This window comes from Ursus arctos, unplaced genomic scaffold, assembly GCF_023065955.2.
Source record: "Ursus arctos isolate Adak ecotype North America unplaced genomic scaffold, UrsArc2.0 scaffold_22, whole genome shotgun sequence".
NCBI lineage: Eukaryota > Metazoa > Chordata > Mammalia > Carnivora > Ursidae > Ursus > Ursus arctos.
In genome coordinates, this window is record NW_026622897.1 from 6,278,890 (window position 1) to 6,298,699 (window position 19,810).

Here is a 19,810-nt window from a genome sequence, read left to right on the forward strand (position 1 = left end):
TAAATCTAGTCACATTTGGAATAATGACTTGCGAGCCTCATCATTAGTTATCAGTGATTCCAACTATTTCATATCACTCTGGAAGTCTGATCCCAAATCTATCCGGTCTTGTACTTGGGGAGATACACAGAACTACAAAGTAATTTAAGGCAAGATGGGTAGGGGAGTGTTTTATTAACAAGAGAAACTTCAATAGACAGTGCAATTTATTTATTTATTGCTCAGAAAAATAAGCCTGTTTAATATAAATTTTGTGTGTGTGTGTGAGAGAGAGAGAGCATGCACGAGTGAGTGCAGGGAGGGGGAGGGGCAGAGGGAGAGGAAGAGAGAGACTCTTAAGCAGACTCCATGCCCAGTGTGGAGCCCAACATAGGGCTTAATCTCAAGATCCCACGATCATGACCTGAGCTGAAATCAAGAGTCAGACACCTAACCAGCTGAGCCACCCAGGCGCCCCTGTTTAATATAAAATTTAAGCAAATTTCATGGGTACAACCTCCTGAAAACTTTATTTTTTCCAGATTTATTGTGATATAATTGACATAACATTGTGTAAGTTTCAGGTGTACAACGTAATGATGGTGCATGTCTATTTCGTGAAATAAGCACCACGATATGATTGTTTAACACATCCCTCACCTCACATAGTGACAGTTTTTTTGTGTGCATTTGAACTTTTTAGATATTTAGAACTTTTAAGATCTCCTCTTAGCAGTTTTCTCATATACAATATGGCATTGCTGTCTATAGTCACCATACTGTATATTACGTCCCCAGAACTTATTTATCGTGAAACTAGAAGTTTGCAGCATTTGGCCACCTTCCGTCACTGCCCTGCCCCCCATCCCTGACAACAACCGATCTGCTCATGAGTGAGTGAGATCGTACAGTATTTGTCTCTCTCTGTCTGAGAAAGGTTTTAAATAAGAAATTTGTTAATATATAAATAGTAAAGTTATTATTTAGAGGCAGAAGCCCACTCTGAGTTCATAGTGTATCAGGCAGTTATATACAAAATGAAAGAAGAAAAATGCTGGCTGCAAAACCACCAGCTGGAACGGCGGGAAAACACAGAGTTAGGAAACCAGAGATTGCATGAAAATGTTGCAGAAGAAGTTTGGAATCAGAAAGGCCAGGTTAGCAATTTACTGGTTTTGAGGCTCAGCAGTAGCATCACGTATGCCTTCCAGGTTAAGATGGAAATCAGGGCGGTGTGTGTGCAGGCGTTTTATGAACCCCAGCGGCATATCAGTTATTACTTATCATCATCATCTCTACATTTTTCAGAGTTTAGAATTAGACTGATTTTTATTGAGCAGGACACTGAGTTTTGGTCTCTAGAAAACAGCAAGCATATTTTTTTGAAAGATGGGAATAATTCCCTAATCCATCTGACTTATTAGGAACATCTCTTTCAACAGACAACCTCTGAAGTCCTTTCCCAAGGTGTTTTTTTTTTTTTTTGGTTTTGTTTTGTTTTGTTTTGTTTGTTTTTGTGCGTGTGTGGTTTGTTGTTGTTGTTGTTGTTGTTGTTTTTTTACCATTGAGATAAAAGGGACTCTCATGGAATAATTTGTCTAGGGCAGAGCATTTCAATACTTTTCTAATCATCACACATTTCACTGAGGAAGAGCCCTGTTTCTCAGGGAGTGAGACACAGGAGTGGTCCATTTAATAAGAAAAATGAGGCCATGGCAGCATGGAGCCACCTGGGTCACAGGATGTGTGGTTGGGGGTATTGGAATGGCAGAGAGTTAGGGAGACCAGAGGGTCCTGGCAACTAAGATGCGGGACTATATATAAGCAGGAAAGCGCTCTAAGCCCGCCTCATGATGTCACAGGCCAGTTCTGCTCATGAAAGATGTATACTGACACATCTTCAGTATTTCCCACAAAGAAAACCCTACATAAATATGGGTTTTATAAATCTGGCTTTCTCTAGTGCCTTCTGTGTGGTTATTCCTTTTTGCTCTTTTCTTCTTTGGTGAAAGAAAGAAGTTTTAAAACAGCAACACTGACCAGCCCAGAGCTGGTGATCTGATTCCTGGTGAGTTTGGGCTTCTGATCCTGGAGGAGGCAGGCTGAAGACCTGGGCAGAGAGCAGGTGTGGCCTACGGACGAGGAACTTCAGGTTGATGACGTGGGGTGGGGCCCCAAGAGGGTTCATTCTTTGATGCTGAGTCAGCAAAGGTGCCCAGAGCATGAGCTTGGGGGAATCTGGTAGAAATTAACGACCCGCATCCCCTGTTCAGAACCATAACCTGATGTCCTATCAGGGCTGCATGAAGGATGCAGGTCAGTGATGTGCTGCCAGACTCAGAGAGAGTGACTGGATTCCAGAAGGAAGGTGGCAGCAGAGGGTGTCAGCCCACATCTGCAGTTTGTAACAGTCTGGGCAGTGGCTTGATAGGCAGCCTCTAACTTGGATAGGATGGCCTCAGTGGTCAGCTCTCCTCTGGGTGCTGGCGTCGCCATCTCTCTCTCAGCTCTGCCTTGCCTTAGGCAGGTATCTGGTCTTGAATCTTTTCTGCTTGGTTACCTGGCCTCTCAGGCCCCGCTTTTCTCCAGTACTGTGTTTGTGAGAGAGCCTAGATCCTTCACACCAGTGTATGAATTTTTCCCCTGAGCCTTTCCTGCCTTCATAGTCGCCCTTCTAACCCTTCTAGAGCTGCTTGCAATCTCCAAATGCACAGGGCCCCAGTGGAAGAAGGCACGTTCCGATGGTGAAGTCTTATCGCTAGGATGGAACACAAATACATACAACAGGTGAACCAATTTTATTTCTGCAAGATGCCACCAAATTCAGTTCAGCAACTACTCAACTTGGCCACCGGTGAGGGAGAGCGTGTGTTGGAAATAAATCAATTAAACCAGTTGGATTAAATTGACTGGTCATTTCGGCCCAAATGCTTGATTGCTTTGCACTGGAGAGACACAGCCTTAGAGAGCTTCCAAAACACAGTTCCCATAGCAACTATACGAAGAAGAAATGGCAATAAGAAACAGTGCATGTGAAATTTATTTTATCTTCTTTTGCCTGACTTCCTGTAGGCCCATCTCATATTCCCTTAGGCACTGGCCATCTGGGCATGTTCTTCTTCTTTTTTTTTTTTTTTTTAGCAGTTTTCCCCAAGAAAGGACTCTCCATAAAATGCCCTTTCTTATCTGCCTTTGACTGACAGATTGAGATTGTGATTTGCAATTTCCAACTTCAGTCCTTTGTGTGTCTAATGAAATCCTGCCTCAAATTGGCCCTGTCCTTCTCCCTTGAACTTTACTGGTTTTCTTAGCTATAGGATTAGGGAGTTTATTGCAAAAAAGGATTAAGATTTTAGCTTCAGGACCTGTTCTGGATGGTTTCTCTCAAGGGAGCACATCATTTTGCACGTAGCAGCTCCTGTGGCTCTGAACACCTCAAAGAAAAATCTAGCTTGAAGGGTATCTCCTTCTCCTGCTCCCTGCCCCCCTTTTCATCAGTAACGAGGAGGTGATTCAGAATGTTTCACGTTTTGGCAATTTATGGACGGATGTTTAATTCAGCCTCCTCTGTTGATCTACATCTTAACTCAGTTGTCCATCTTTTTTTTTTTTTTTTTTAAAGATTTTATTTATTTGACAGAGATAGAGACAGCCAGCGAGAGAGGGAACACAAGCAGGGGGAGTGGGAGAGGAAGAAGCAGGCTCCCAGCGGAGGAGCCCGATGTGGGACTCGATCCCAGAACGCCGGGATCACGCCCTGAGCCGAAGGCAGACGCTTTAACGACTGCGCTACCCAGGCGCCCCAATGTCCATCTTCTGAACCTTGAAAATGTCTTCATTAGAGCCACACTGGGTCTCTTCACATAAACACATGACCTATCAGAGCCACCTCACTATGTATAAAAGAATTTATTTCCTCTCCTTTTTGAAATCACTCTGCCCGAGAATTGCCTCCAACTCCTGTTTCTAAGACTTGTGCAAAGAGCTTTCGCTTGAAGTTGCCTGTTCAGTCCCATATCACAAAAGCAGCTTCAGTCTTTCTTAACTCTTCCTCCTGGGATACAGGTCAGATTTTCTCAGGTTGACATGCAGAGTCTCACACGCTCATCCCAACCCACCTTTGCAGTTTATACCAAAACAAGAAAACTGCAAAAATCTTTTGCTTGAGCCAGAATGGTTCCTTACCAGACTCCCAAAGCACCTCACCAATACCAGCTACATATCTTTGCTCTTGCCATGCCTTTCACCTGCAATGGCCTCTGTCTACCTCTGTGCTATTAAAAATCTTTCTCTCTGGGGTGCCTGGGTAGCACAGTCGTTAAGCGTCTGCCTTCGGCTCAGGGCGTGATCCCAGCGTTCCGGGATCGAGTCCCACATCGGGCTCCTCCTCTGGGAGCCTGCTTCTTCCTCTCCCACTCCCCTGCTGTGTTCCCTCTCTCGCTGGCTGTCTCTCTGTCAAAAAAAAATCAATCAGTCAATCTATCTTTCTCTCTGCTCTCCACTTCAATTTTTTTTTGTCTCCTTTTGAGGACAGTTTTTATCATATGAGTGTGTGTGTGTGTGTGTGTGTGTGTGTGTGTGTAGTTGTTATTAGGTGCTGCTTGTTTGGTCCTTCTATCTATGTAATTGTTGGGTGAGAAACCACTGCAAAACCTAGCAACTTAAAACAGGAAGCATTTACTCTTATGCCCAAGTGTCTGCAATTTCAATTTTCACTGCACTAAAAATCCGTGTTCTGCCTGTTCGTCCCTCCCTCTCCCACAATCCCTGTCACCACTGATCATCTTTTTCTTTCCGTGGTTTTGCCTTTGCGGAATATCGTGTAGTTGGGATCGTACAGTATGCAGTCTTTTCAGCTTGGTTTCCTTCACTTAGTAATATGCATTTAAGTTTCCTCCATGGCTTTCCATAGCTTGGTAACTCTTCCTTTTTTTTTTTTTAAAGTACTGAATACTATTCCATTGTCTGGATGTAACACAGTTTTATTCATTTACCTACTAAAGCACATCTTGGTTGTTTCCAATTTTGACAATTACGAATAAAGCTGCTAAAAACATGCATTTGCTGGTTTTTGTGTGGACGTAAGTTTTCAGCTCCTTTGGGTAAATACCAACGAGTGTGATTATTAGATCATATGGTAAGAGTATGTTTAATTTTATAAGAAACTTCCACACTGTCTGCCAGTGTGGCTGTACCATTTTGCATTCCCACCAGCGATGGATGAGAGTTCCTATTGCTCCACATCCTTGCCAGCCTTTGGTGTGTCAATGTTCTAGATTTTGGTCATTCTAATAGGTGTATAATGGTAACTGATTGTTATTTTAATTTGCATTTCTCTGATGACATATGATGTAGAGCATCTTTTGATATTCTTGTCACCAGCTGCATATATTCAACTCTATTGTATATGCAGAAATAGTCCAGAAATGGGTCTGAGAGCTGTGAGAGTAGTCCCCAGGGGTGCTGTTTTTTTTTTGGAGTAGGCAGTCAGTGAGTATTTCCAAATTCTCAGGCATTTGAAGTAAGGACTGTGTAGTGGCACTGTGATTAATTGAGATGGGCAGTACTGGTTTATTTATTTGGATGGTATATTTACTGGGTTTGCATGGAAAGCAGAAGAAAGACTGGACCCTGATCAAAAATTTCCCTGAGAGTCATTTAAATCTATTCAAGGGTAAAACATTGGTTCTTTATTTCCATCTTTGTAGAAATAATTGCAATATATTTGGTTGAAGCCTTCATTTGCTCTTGGCAACAATAGCTCTCTTTTTCTTTTCCTTTCTTCTTTCTGTCACCTCTGTGGTATGGACTCCTGGTCTCTCCTTGAAGAGAATTCTTGATTGGCTTAATGCAGACTTACAGTGTCTCTGCTGGGCCCTGACACACTCAGCTCTTTCTCTTGCAGCTGCCTTGCTGATGCACATGTAAAATCTTTCCCCAGATCACTGTTTGCAGTGAGAACATGAAGAAGCTACAGAGGACTTCATGGGTGAGATCTCTTGTAGAAAGTGTGTGGGTTTGCAGGTAAGGCTGCCCTGAGTTTGAATCATAGCTCTGCCATCTTCCCAAGTTAGGTACCCATTAAGAGCTTCATTTCCCTTGTTTGAAAATCGGGCTATTACCTTCCATAACTGATATTACTGTAATTTATGATATTTATTGATTACTTATAATGTACTTGGAAGGGTAGCTACAAGGATTAAGTGAAACAATGCATATTTTATGTAAAACATCATGTTTGGTGAGTATGAGGTATTTATATCACACATCAGTTCTCTTATTCTTTTTTTTTTTTTTTAAGATTTTATTTATTTATTCGACAGGGATAGAGACAGCCAGCGAGAGAGGGAACACAAGCAGGGGGAGTGGGAGAGGAAGAAGCAGGCTCATAGCAGAGGAGCCTGATGTGGGGCTCGATCCCATAACGCGGGGATCACGCCCTGAGCCAAAGGCAGACGCTTAACTGCTATGCCACCCAGGCGCCGCATCAGTTCTCTTATTCTTGACTCTTTAGAAGCTTCTGTTTTTGACACTATGCTGCCATTCCTCTCACAACCAGTCTATCCACACATTTACGTTCCTTAATTTTATTGAACTTTAACCAGATGATTAATCAACCAATCAAAAAATCATAAATAAATATGTTAATGAGTGGATGTTTTCCTGGGGCCTGTAAATAAGTACTTTTGTGATAGGCCAGGAAAATACATGTTTTTGGAATTTCTTATTCTAGAAAGTCGCAAGCTGTACCTCTCTCCAGCTCAGTGGTTTTCAGCTGGAGACAATTTTGCTCCCCCCACTAGACACTCGGGGATGTCTGGAGATTTTTTTTATTGCCGTAACTTGGAGGGGGAGAGGGTACTACGAGCATCTAATGGGTAGACGTTTAGAATGCTGCTACATATCCCATACAACAGAGGACAGCTCCCTCTCCACAGTAAAACAGTGTCTGCCCCAAAATGTCAGTAGTCCAGTTGGAGAGAAGGGGATTCTTTAAGTGAAGAGAATATTTTGCAAAATCCCAGTCTTTAAGAATCATGCTGGATATGGACTTAGGCAGGGAGGTGTCTAATGGTGCTGAACAATTTGGGTAATTCACATTAAGACTATCTCTGTAAAAATCCATGTGGCTCTGGTTGATTAAATAACGTAAATTAAATGTAAGGAGCAATGTTTCTCTCATCTCATTGCTGACAGATTAAGGTAAATGATTCAGAATTCTTGGCAGAAATGACTGGTGACAGTCTTGTTTTCAACTGCTCTAGAACCTGGGATTGATAAGTGCAGACTTGGGTTGACAACCAAAACCCAGGCCCTGGGCTGTCCTGCGTCTCACTCACTTAAGCTTTCCTTATGTTTAAAGCTTGGATGCTCAGAGAATGACCCATCCATTCCTCTGGAGCTCTGAAGGGCTGAGGTGTTTGCACAGCCCTCTTGGGCAGCTTGTCTTGTGAGGGTCCCAGGCCTATTCTGCCCATAACCCACCCTGATTCCTCCTTTCCCTTCACCACTTGTTCTGTGTGGGGTCTAGGAAATTCTACCTCTTATGTTGCATGTGGCACTTGACACAGATGAGTCCAGGAATTGAAGTTTATCATCCAGAATCAGGCTCAATCTGTCAGAAGTTGTTTCAGATAACAGACCTTTGCTGAATTATTCCATGAAGGGGTCAAAAAGTTAAAATCAAGGAGGGAGCTAGGCTGAAAACTGGAGAAAGTAATGTGGTAGAGTCTGGGTAGCTGTTCACCAAATCTATTTCCTTTTTTCTCCCAAGCTCACAGCTAGACTTTTCTCAGAAGTAAACTTTGCAGTAGTAAACTTGGCAGTACTCTTTTGCAGTAGTAAACTTTGGCCACGTAACTGGCTGGTGGAACGCAGGAGTAAATGTTGTTTGTCACTTCATACTAGACCCATAAAAACTTGCCACATATTTGCCAACTGGATTTGGATGTTTAGAAAGCCATATGTTGAAGATGGCAGAGACTCTTCCTCCCAAAGTAATATAATAACCAGGGGATGAGAAGCAAGAACATATCCAGAGTCCTAGATAGAAGTCAACTGGGGACAAGAGAAGTCAGCTAGCAACCAGCAGCAAGAAGCAGATGCAAGAAGACAGTGGTGATAAAGAAGGGGTATATGGGATTTTTACTAAGTACGTATGACTTGCTAGGGAGCCTTCTCTCTGGCTGCATCTTGCAGATACCATTCGTCTTCTGAACAATAATTTTGGACAGTCAGAGAGGGATTTGATAAACTCATGAGACTAAAGAATAATTAATTACCTTACTGTGATAAAAAGCACAGCCCTCACTCTGACCTGTCTACCTGGGGGGAGGCAAGAGTCAAAGGAAGATGATTTCACTCTAGGAAACACCATTAATGTCCTCCTATCCACGCCTTCCACTTACTCTGGCCAAATATTTTTCCTTCATTATGCTCCGTAGGGTAAAAAGGAATCTTTTTAACTAAGAAAAAGACATGCTGATGAAAAAACAAGCAATTCTTTCCTGAACTTTCTATTGCAAGTACCCTCAGGTTTTAATTAAGAGTCTCTTTTTTTCCTCCACCTCAAATCTTCCTGAACAGCACAGGTGCTCATAGAAATCATTTGGAAATGGCCTGGGAGCTTGTTTAATGTCACTGCCTAATCACTTTGCTAAATGTCACTGCTTCAGAGCATGAGTTTTTATCTTAAGTTCCTCCTCCTCTCATCTTCCCTCTCAGGTAGGAGCCTTTCGATAAATCTTCAAGGAAGAACAAAAACTTCTTCAGTTTGGTTTCACTCTTTTTTTTTCCCTAGTATTCTGGGAGAGATAGTATTCTAGGCAGGGAACACTTACACAAATGGCCAGATAGTGTTTCTCTTGCAACAGGAACTGTTGTATTTTGTGATAATTAAGATTCCTTTTAATGCAGAGATTTAGAGTTTTTTTGTTTTGTTTTGTTTTTTTTTTTTTTAGATTTAGAGTTTTATGTCTTCCTGTCACTTCCAAACTCCTGCAGGTTTAGCGAGGCTGTCTGCCACCTTGATCCCCACCCCTGCCCTCTTTACATCCCCAAGGGCATAAACCGTGCTTCTCAGCTTTCTCTACATGTTTTATTGGTGTAGATAATTCCTTTGTTCTTCCTTTCAACTTCCTCCCTTACCCTGGACTTTTATTCCATGCTCATTTTCTCCAACTTGCTGGTAAATAAAGGACAGTGATACATTTAAACATATTTTAAACAAACCACAAAAAGAAAAGTGCAATATTACTCATTCTTTGGGACCTTAACATGGAGGAGTGATGGTGTACCCAACATCAGGGCACTTAAATATATAAAGCAAACATTGACAGAACTGAAGAGAGAAATAGACATCAATATTGTAACGGTAGAATTCAATGTCCCACTTGCAACAATGGCTAGAATATCAGGTCGACTATCTATAAGGAAATAGTAGATCAAATGGGCCTAGTAGGCACATACAGAATATTCCACCTAACAGCAGCTGGAAAGATGCACATGGAATGGTCTCTAGAATAGGTCATGTTGGGCTACAAAAAGTCTTAACAAATTTAGCATGGTTGAAATCAGACCAGGTATCTTTTCTGAACAAAATAGAATGACACTAAATATCAATAAGAGAAGAAAAATTAGAAAATCCACAAAGAGGTGGAAATTAAGCAACATACTCTTGAAACAACCATTAGGTCAAAGAAGAAATCAAAAAGGAAAACAGAAAAGATCTTGAGACAAATGAAAATGGAAACACAACATACCAAAATTTATAGGATAGAGCTAAGTTAGAACTAAGTGGGACATTTAGAGTGACAAATGGCTACATTAAAAAAAAGGAAGAAAGATCTCAAGTACATAACGAACTTTATAGCTCAAAGAGAAAAAGAGCAAACTAACCCCAAGTATGGCAGAAGGAAGGAAAATTAAAGATTAGAGCATAAATAATATAAAATAACAGTGGAAAAATCAACGAAACTAAGAGTTGGTTTTGAAAAGATAAAATTGACAAATGTTTGTCTAGAATAACAAAGAAAAAGGAAGATGGAAATTCAGGAATGAAAAGTGACATTACAACTGATGTCGCAGAAATAAAAATGATGAGACTACTTATGAACAACTATGTATCAACACACTGAATAGCCTCCAAGAAATGGATAACTTCCTGGAAACACACAACCTACAAAGAATAATGAAGAAACTAGAAAAGTTGAGCAGATCAATAATAAATAAGGAGTTGAAATCAATAATCAAAAACCACACAACAAAGAAAAGCCCAGGGCCAGACAGCTTCACTGATGAATTCTACCAAACATTTAAAAAAGAAGTAATTCCAATCCTTCTCAAACTTTTCCAAAAATTGAAGAAGAGCAAGCACTTCCAAACTCATTTTGTGAGGCCAGCATTGTCCTGATTACCACAACCAGACAAAGACACTTATTTAGAAACATGGCTTCGGATCCTGGAAGGAATTCTCTGAGGGTAAAGGTGATTCACACTGCTGTGGAAGTGTCTCTCTTCTAGGAAGAGAGACGTTCTTAAACTGAAAGAGTAAGGTGGCTACCCCTTTGAGACTAAATTATCTGGTATTACAAAGGCTGGATCTGGTAGGGTCCGCCCAGAGAAGGAGAGTGGAGGCATTTGGGATGAAGCAGGTGGTAAGAGGTGACTGAATCGGGGTGACTGGATGACCCCCCGATGACCCTACATGAGGTGAACTGTGGGGGTGGTGTGGAAAGAGCCATGAGTTGGGGGAGATTGATAGACAGCCATTCTCTGTCCCCTTTCTGTGACTTTTTATGCTTTATCTCTGCTTGAATCTTGTTCTCCACTGTCACCCTCACAGTTCCATCCACCGGGCAAGCTTGAGCTCATTCTTCCAGAATCATCTTGAGTATCATCTTTAAGAATCCTCTTCTGTGAGATTTCCCCTGGCTCCCAGAGGGAGATGCTTTCTTCCTCCTTGTGTCTGGTGGATCATGGTTAGCCTTGTCCTTGTAGTATATACCACCATATTGCCTCATTTCCCTGTAGTAGGTTAAAAGGCACGTTATAGATTTTCAATAAATAACCACAAATTATGTAAGTAATAAAATGAGTGATGGTGGGAGCCAAATATTTCTGTGAGGTAGGGAGGCCTGGAGAAGGGAGTGTTATAGAAGGTAGGCATGATTGCTACATGGGTAGTTGGGAGAGGTCTACAGACATTTACTGCCAATGAACCAGGAGGTCTAGAAGCGTAAAGTCAACAGATAGAATCTTATCTTGGGTAATTTAAAGTGATTGAAATGCTTCCAAAATCTAGTGGGATAAGCTTGCTTGTCCTGGGTGAAAGTACCTAAGGAAACTGAATCTCAAGATAATTCTACCTCCTGTATTTTAGATACCAATAAAACACAAAAGCCAGAATGGGAAAAGACTTTTTTTTTCCGGATAGAAAGCTGGTGATCTGTGCTTAGCTAGCTAGAATATCCTGTCATGTCATCTAGCCTTATTCTCCCTGAATATTTAGCACATCTTTGTATGTTCTATACAATTAGAATTGGCTTACATATGAGATATTATATATATATATATATATATATATATATATATATCTCATACACACACACACACACACACACACACATGCTTATAGGTCCCATAACTATGGTTATGGATTATGTATATGGCTGATCTCCCCTAAGGTATCTAGGTCATTGCTTTTCATACAAGAGATGTGAAATCACAGAATGTTAGCATATAACCTAAAATTCTCATTTTGCAAAAGAGAAAGCTGAGCCCCAGAGATGTTATACAAACACATGCTATACGTTTAAACAATGAATCATCACATCATTCATTCAACAAATACTTCAGTGACTTAATGTCCAAAAACATAAAGATGTTGGATACGAAGATGAATGACACAATCCCTGACATCAAGAATGTCACAGTTTTCTTGGGAACAGACATATAAACAGCAGTACACTGCCAGTGGAGTGTATCCTTTGATTTAAGTCTTTGAAAAACAGTGTGATGAAATATAAGTTGTTTTTTATTAAATGACTTTGGTCCTTCAATTCCACTCCAAAGAAATGATTTAGTGGGAATAAAGTTGGATATAAGCAAAGATTTATAGAGTGGTTTTCTACCTTTTTAAACAATAGTGTTGCTTATGAGGGTGTTGCTAGATTTCAGAGTAAACTATGGTTTATGATACGTGGAATTCTTTGCATTTATTAAAATGTATGCAGAGGGACACCTGGGTGACAGTTGGTTAAGTATCTGCCTTTAGCTCAAGTCATGATTTCAGGGTCCTGGGATCGAGCCTCTTGTCCTGCTCCCTGCTCAGCGGGGAGCCTGCTTCCCCCCTCCCTCTGTTTTCTCTCCCACTTCCCCTGCTCATGCTCTCCCAAATAAGTAAATAAAATATTTAAAAAAATAAAATGTATGCCGAGGAAGAATATTAACATAGAAAGATGATTGTGACGTATTTATTTTTTGAGAGGCAAAAAGTAGATACCATTGCAGTTTATATTTCATGAACCTTTTTTTAAATGTATATCTTTATTTATGCCTAGAAAAAAACTCTCAGAGTATTAATAGTCATCTCCAAATGGTAAACGACAGATACTGTTCTTTTTCTTGTTTCTCTTGGCTGTATTTTTTTTAAAGTTTTACAATGAATACACATTTGCTTTAAAAGAAAAAAGAAAAAAAAAGACTTCTAAGGAAAATAAGTTATCTGGAAATCAAGGCAGCACTTTCTTTCCTGAATATCTGGATCCATCCATATGGAGCCAGAGTGTGGAAAGGTCTGACCTGTACTGACCCACTCATCAGTGGCCCACTGGACGTGAGCAGTTGTTTTTCACTGAATTGTCCAATTAAGCATTAACTGCAAATCCTTTTTTTTTTTTTAATTTCATGAGGAAACCCTAAAACAAATGTTTTCTCTGAATCTTTGTGAAGAAGAAACAAGCAACAAGTAAATACATCAGAATCGAAGATGCTTTAAAAAAATATCCAGAGCACATGAGAGCACAGCTCTGCTCACTGTCTTCTGCCAGCAGAGTTGTTGCCACCTCTCTGTGAGCTCTGTGTTCTTGCCAGCCTCCAAGGGGGCTCCCAAGTCACCACATTATCTCTTCAAGTTCCGAACTGGTCTCGTGTCTCGATGGGTTCTATTCTTCGAAAACTGGTAATTCAGGCAAATGTGCTCTCTCTTTATTAGGCAGAACAGCAAGTTAGCCAGAACATCCCACTTTCTGATCGTCCAGGGTAGACAGGTATTTACTGATTAGATCTCACTAATCTCGGTTCTCAACAAAGTGCGTTCAATCTATTAGAAAGGCATCAGCCTGACATAAAAAGGACAAACTGAGACAAATTCAATGGGAATGCTGCACCAAGGTCAGAGCGAAAATAATATTTACCTCGCAAAGACCTCCAGGCACTCAGACAGATTAAATTAGAACAGGAATGAGTACATGCTCTCCTCTATTTATTTCGTTGGCAGGAGGTGCTTTATTTTATATAGATCACATAACCATCATTGAAAATGTATTCTATTTTTAAAGTGTCACACCCTGTCAGAGAGAGAATCTGGCTTCTTAAAGGACACAGTGTAGTCTAGAGGGGGCACAGAAGGAAGAAAGAGGCAGAGAGTGAACATTTATTGAACATCTCTGGTTATCTCCTATAACTCTCACCCTGGAATCCTCACTGATCCTAATTCTAAGTCCTTTCAGGGTGTTATTATAATTTGCATTTCACAGATGAACAAATTGAGGTTGAGTTTCAGAGAGTTTAAGAAATAAATCCATGGTTGCACAGTTAGTTAAGTGGCAGGGACAGATTTCAGACTCAGATTTACCAGATCCCAAAGTCAGTGCCTTTTATAAAGCATCCTGCTGTTTCTGCAGGTCAAACAGAATGAATGCCGTCGTGTCATGGTAAATCAAAAAGGAGGCAGAGAAATCAAGTGACAAGGGAAAGTAGACTTGGCATTTAGACATTGAAAGCCTTCTACGAAGTGTGACATACTTTCCCACACTGATATCAGTGGAGACTGGGAGGTGGGGAGGAAGGGAGGAAGAGAATCTGATCAGGTATTTGCACCTTTGCAGACAGACACTCAGTAGGACTGACCTCCAGCAAAGTCATGGTGGAGGTGGTCATTAGCTCTGGTGTTGAGTGGGCCTGCAGTTTCAAGGTGGACACAGCGTGCAGGCCTGCAGTGGGAGTCCAGTGCCCAGGAGATTCGGCCTAGACCAGGCATGCTCCATACTCTCACCGTGCTGCCTGCCCATTCCTAACCTCCCCCCAACACCTGCCTTAGTTCTACAAGCTTCTGATTTGAAGTCAGCCTCAGCTCTGGCTTTAAGGGCTTATAAGTGGCGATTCTACCATTAGAGATTTGTTTCATTTGTGGGGAGTGGTAGTGGGATGGGCTTGTCTTTCTGATGTAGAGAATTAGGACTGAGCTCAAGGTAACCCATTCTTCACTGACCTCCTTCTCTCAAAAGCTGTTCCCCTTGAAGCCTATTTGGATTCTGACCCCCTGCAGACCTTTTTCCAGGCACTCAGAACCATGCTGGATGTAACTAACAGGATTCTGCACCAAGAGAACCACTAGGTCACGGTCTTCCAGGCTGGAAGATTTCAGTAAACCTTAGCTCTCCCATATCCCCTCTCCTTAGGCCCTGCAAGGTTACCGGTTACATTTGAAAATCTAAAATTGTGGAATTGTAACTTTGACTTTAGAAGTTACTAGAGTTTAATCTCAGATGTCTTCCAGTTCGACTACTTCCCCATTCACCAATAGTTATTTGAAAGTTTGGTCTTATGTTCAATGGGAATTGTTCTTGTAGCTACAGCTCACTGGTGCCAATTCTGCTCTCCACGATTACAGTGGAGTCCCTAGAGCAGCAGTGTTAAAAATGCCTAAAAGAACTGAGTACCTTAATGAGATTGCTGAGAGAGGCTTCTTGTAAGGGGATGTGTGTAGGAAAGTAAGCTCTAGGCAGGCCACTTCCAGGAATTACTTCCAAATGCTCATGGATCCGATTCCCTCTGTTAGGTAGTGTTTGGGGTTTTTCTTCATGTGAAACCAGCCAGGAGTAGGCAGGCCTCAGGTTCCAGGCTGTAAATCTTCTGAGGACAGCTGCTTTTGTCAAATCTTTAGAGAGGCAGTGCTGTGTAAGAAAAAAATCTCAGGCTCCAGTGTGGTCCCACTTGACATCCCAGTTAGAGTTGAAGTGCTGGCTGGAAGAAAGAGGTGGAAGTAAATTCTTTGTGAGTTTTTGACAGTTGGCTTGCAAATAGACACATGTCAATTGTGTAAGGCCTGGTAGAGCATCTAACACATTTTATCGGTATAGAAACAAACAATAGGAACTTGGTGCATTGTATGAAGCTGACTATAGCTCACCCACTCACTGCTCATTGAAAACAAAGCAGCCATAAACTCAGCAAAGAGCAAGTTAACTGTGTGGGTCCTAGAAAATGCCCAGGCCATACCAGCTCTGCCCTTTCTATGACCTGAACCTTCTGGCTTTAGGGCTCAAGGGACCCCAGAGAAGGTAGCCGCTGCGGGGGCCACGGTGTCCGGCCCATGCAGGATGTAGCCACGAGTCCAGTGGCTTTCTACTTAGTATCTTCCAGAGAGGCACCTTGGATTAATGGAATGAGCAGGCTTTGTAGACAGGCAGACTTGGGTTAGAATTCTGGTTTCAGCACTTAGTCGTTGTGTGCCCTTGGACAAATTATTTAGCCTCTCATTTTCTTCCTCTATAAAATGGAGATAATTCTGTATCCCATAGCGGTGTGCCAAGGATTAAGTAGGATAATGTTTGCAAATGCTGTGTATTATAGTAGTTGTTCACGGAATATTTGTTCCGTATCCCTTTTCTGCTGCTAGCTTCCTTGCCTGCCACTCTTCCTCTAGTCAGCAGTTTGGGGTAAGGATGTGTTAGGAAGCACTTTCAGATATAACCCCGCACACACCTTGCCTTTGGGAGCTCTGCCTCTGACTACTGCTACTGCTTCCTCCTTTGACCATTTCGATCCTCATCATCACCTCCACAGAAAGATGAACCAGAGGACATGGTAAAAGCAAAACTCAAATCCATCTGCTCAGTTCTTTCTGAAAAGGGCACAACTTTTGGAAGGAGGCTAATAGCTGTTAATGGGAGTGAGTATGTATGAGGCTTTTCTTTATGATGCATCTATTCTAGAAACTAGAGAGAGAAATCAGACATGATTCCTGCCTTCTAGGGCCTTGCTGTCCAATGACAGAGCTGTATTTGTAGGTAAATAACTTCAGGACTGTGATAAATGTTATAAGAGAGGTATGCCCAGTTCTTTGGTTCAGTAAACTCCACAGACCACTTCTCTCTATCTCACATGTACAGTGCAGCTAAAGAGGGTTCCTGCCTTGTTACTGTTGAACTAGCAACTGATTATGGGTCTGGGGAGGACATTAGCCTTCTTAAGTTCTCCTTGGGTTCTGCTTCTAGTGAATTAATTCCTAGATGGTGGTGGAGAACTAAGAGGCAACTGGCTATTGTTAGCAAAGAATGACGGATGTGGAGATAATTTTGAATTGTGTTAATGTTCTGAGAAACAAATGAGCTCCGTTGACAGAATACTTGATTTAAATAATGGATTACAATGTATTACGTTTCAGTGTCCTTGCTGGAAACCTCAATCCAAGAGCAAGAGGTGGTTGTGAGATCTGATACTATGATAATCCCAAGAGTTTGCTTTTTTCCTCTCATTAAAGAAGGAAAAAAGTCAGTTTCTTTGGATTGTCTAATCAAATTCCTAAAAATAAAACCATTACATTTGAGGCACCTGCCAAGCTGAGGACAGGCGGGTGGGCTGCTTGGAGGACATGGGGAGGAGAGGGCTGGGCCTGTCAAGGGCAGTGAAGATGCTCAACTTCTGTGCCACCCCCAACTGTGTGTGGAAGAGCATTCAGACCTGCCCTCCTCAGGTTTCCGCAGAACCTTGCCAGATGCCAGAAGTAGGTGGATAATTGTAACGAGAACAAACTTAGAAGATAAAATGACTGATTAAGTAAATAAACATTATAGATGATGGACCAAACACTTTGAGACCACTATGATCTGTAGACCTAGTCCTTATAGGACAGTTCTTCAAGATTTATTTATTAGTTTTAGAGAGAAGACGGAAGAGGGGCAGAGGGAGAGAGGGAGAGAGAGGGAGAATCTCAAGCAGACTCCCTGCTGAGGAGAGAGCTAGACATGAGGCTCAGTTTCACAACCCTGAGATTCACATGACCTGAGCTGAAATCAGGAGTCAGGTCACTTAGCTGACTGAGCTACCCAGGCCCCTCTAGGACAGTTCTTTAAGATAAAGCAATACTAGAGGTACTGGATCTTACCAGACATCTGAACAACCCACAGAGTAGATACAGAAAACAAAAGAATTGGTTGAAGATGAAATCAGGACACTGAAACAAACAAAAATTATGAAACTTCTAAATAGAAACAGAAACAAAGAAATAACAGCAATGCTTAGAACCCCAGTGCAGAAGAAAGGGGCCAAGAATAGGATGAAGACATTACCTTTAACCCTTGAAGAGAAGGAGAACAAAGAATAGTCAAAATCTTTTTTTGAAATTTGATTCTTATGAGAAACCAAAACTTACTTACCTCTGGGTGGACACGAGGCTGATGAAATTCCAGAAGTTTTCTACTCCTGATAACTTTCAAGCCCTGCTGAGGTACCGGATGGATTCAGATGAAGAGGTGCTGAGGAAGCTCTTTGAGACCCCAGCAGGGAAGAGCAGACACAGGTGCTAGACATCTGCGAGAGCTGCGTTCAGGAAGAAACCTCAGGGACGTGAGAGACCCTACCTATGATCACTGACCATGGAGTTGATATCGCAAAGGAAGAGCACCTGCCTGTGTTGGTGAGGTTTGCTGACAAATCCATCACCTGAGGAAGGGATCTGTGGGCTTCCTACCTTATGAAGCTGATGCAGAAGTTTCAACTTTGCCATTTCACACTATGGTAACTTCTCAGTTACATCCATAAACATGGATGTAGTCATAGCCAGGCTTACATTGTGTCCAGTGGATTTTCTACCGAAATTGAAGTTGTTGTTGCCTGTAGACTTTTAGAGAAATACTCCCAAGCTATCTACACACTCTGCTCTTCCTGTGCCTTACATATATGGTTGGCAAAAGCAATGTCTGTTAGGGGAATATCTGTTGCGTTGCCTTAGAAACAATTGACAAAATTCGTTGTTGTTGTTGTTGTTTTTTTTTTTTCCAGTCAATCATCACACGTGCCTCTAGAGCATGGCAATGTAATTTCTGTCCTCTTTCAGAACAGTGAAGAGAGGGGCAAAAAACAGAAGGAAATTGGCCAGCCTCAGTGGTCAGGCAGGAAAGATGCTTTTGAAATTTTAGTGGGCCTCCTACAAGCACTCATTTTATGTTTATATAGTATAGTGACACAAATATGAGAGGGAATAGCTATGGCTGTCCAGGCATTTGAGCTCTGTAGTGCAGTAACAGATTTGGATTTCATTGTTACCATTGTTGTTCTTGAGCATATTCTATCTTTTTACAGAACCTTTGGGGAAAATCTCCAAAGGCAAACCTCTGATGTTTTCTTTGCAGCCAGTCATTTGACTGTGATGCTTTGTTCACTAAGTGAACTGGTGGAACATATTGAAGTTTATCATAAATTTTGGTTTGTGGAAGCCACAAATTTGGCACCCAAGCTTGGTGTTCAAAAGGAACTCCCTGAGAATGTCTGTAGAGCCCAGGAGGCAACCTGGAATCTCAGCTAATGTCTGAGCGTTCCTAAGGAAACTCTAAGTGTTCCAACAGTGGAGCACACCGTTCAGGAACTTAAAGATAGTCTCCGTATAGCACCTGAAAGTTCTTAAATCTTATCCCTGGTGACCTCAGTCATGGGACAGATCACATTTAAGACCCTGGAGGAGCATTGTGCTAATGCGTACAGAAGTGACTTACCCAATCCTGGCATGCTCTCAGCCCAGTTGCACTGTTAAAGAATCAAGTAAGAACACAGAGGGGAAAATATGGAGTTTCCCTCCACCATTTTGAAGCCCTCCATTGGCCAGACATCAGGTTTTTTTCCTCATGTTCATACATTGCTGAAGGTCCTATGTATTTCTGTGATGAGGGTTGAGAATAAACACTATGAAAATAAGTCTTTGAAGAAATGAATTTTGAGGAGGGGTGGGAGGAAGGAATACATTTTATAAAATGTTATAACAGGGTTCACTACTAACCTCTGAGTAGTAGGAGTTTTAAGTATGTTGTTAAATGTCTGTAATGGACAGTTTAAGGGAATTACCAGACGGTGAGGGAAACACATGAGCTCATCAAATGAGAATCTCAGAGTAGGTTTTTGTTTTTATCAAATGAACTTAAACACGTTATAGTTAAAGTTTGAATGAACAGACTGCTTTTGTTGTTGGTCCACATCTGGTTGCTGCTGTTTACATTCTTTGGTTGAGGTTATATCTTCATAAGCCTTTCAGCAGGTGTAAGTTGAACACTTCTGTTGCATGGTCAAGACAGGATCAGAGGCCCTGGGTGCTGACAACTGTTTTCTTCTTTCTTTTTCCACATCTGTATCTATTGCCTCATCTTAGTTTATAAGTAAAACCTGAAAAACCTACAAAAATGTTCTATGGTTTGTCCAGGAATAATACAGAAAATGTTGCTATTATTTTTGGTGAAGAAAATAAGTTTTGTATAGTTTATTTCCTAAGTATACTGTGAGTTTTGTTTTTTTTTGAAGTATTACCCTTAAAAGGTTTTTTAAAAGTTTTTATTTAAAT

General features: G+C 41.4%; 1 pseudogene; it reads left to right on the forward strand.

Moving 5' to 3' along the window:
• The first annotated feature begins 16,808 nt into the window (after positions 1–16,808).
• On the forward strand, positions 16,809–18,104 carry LOC113259793 (52 kDa repressor of the inhibitor of the protein kinase-like; annotated as a pseudogene).
• Positions 18,105–19,810: the final 1,706 nt, after the last annotated feature.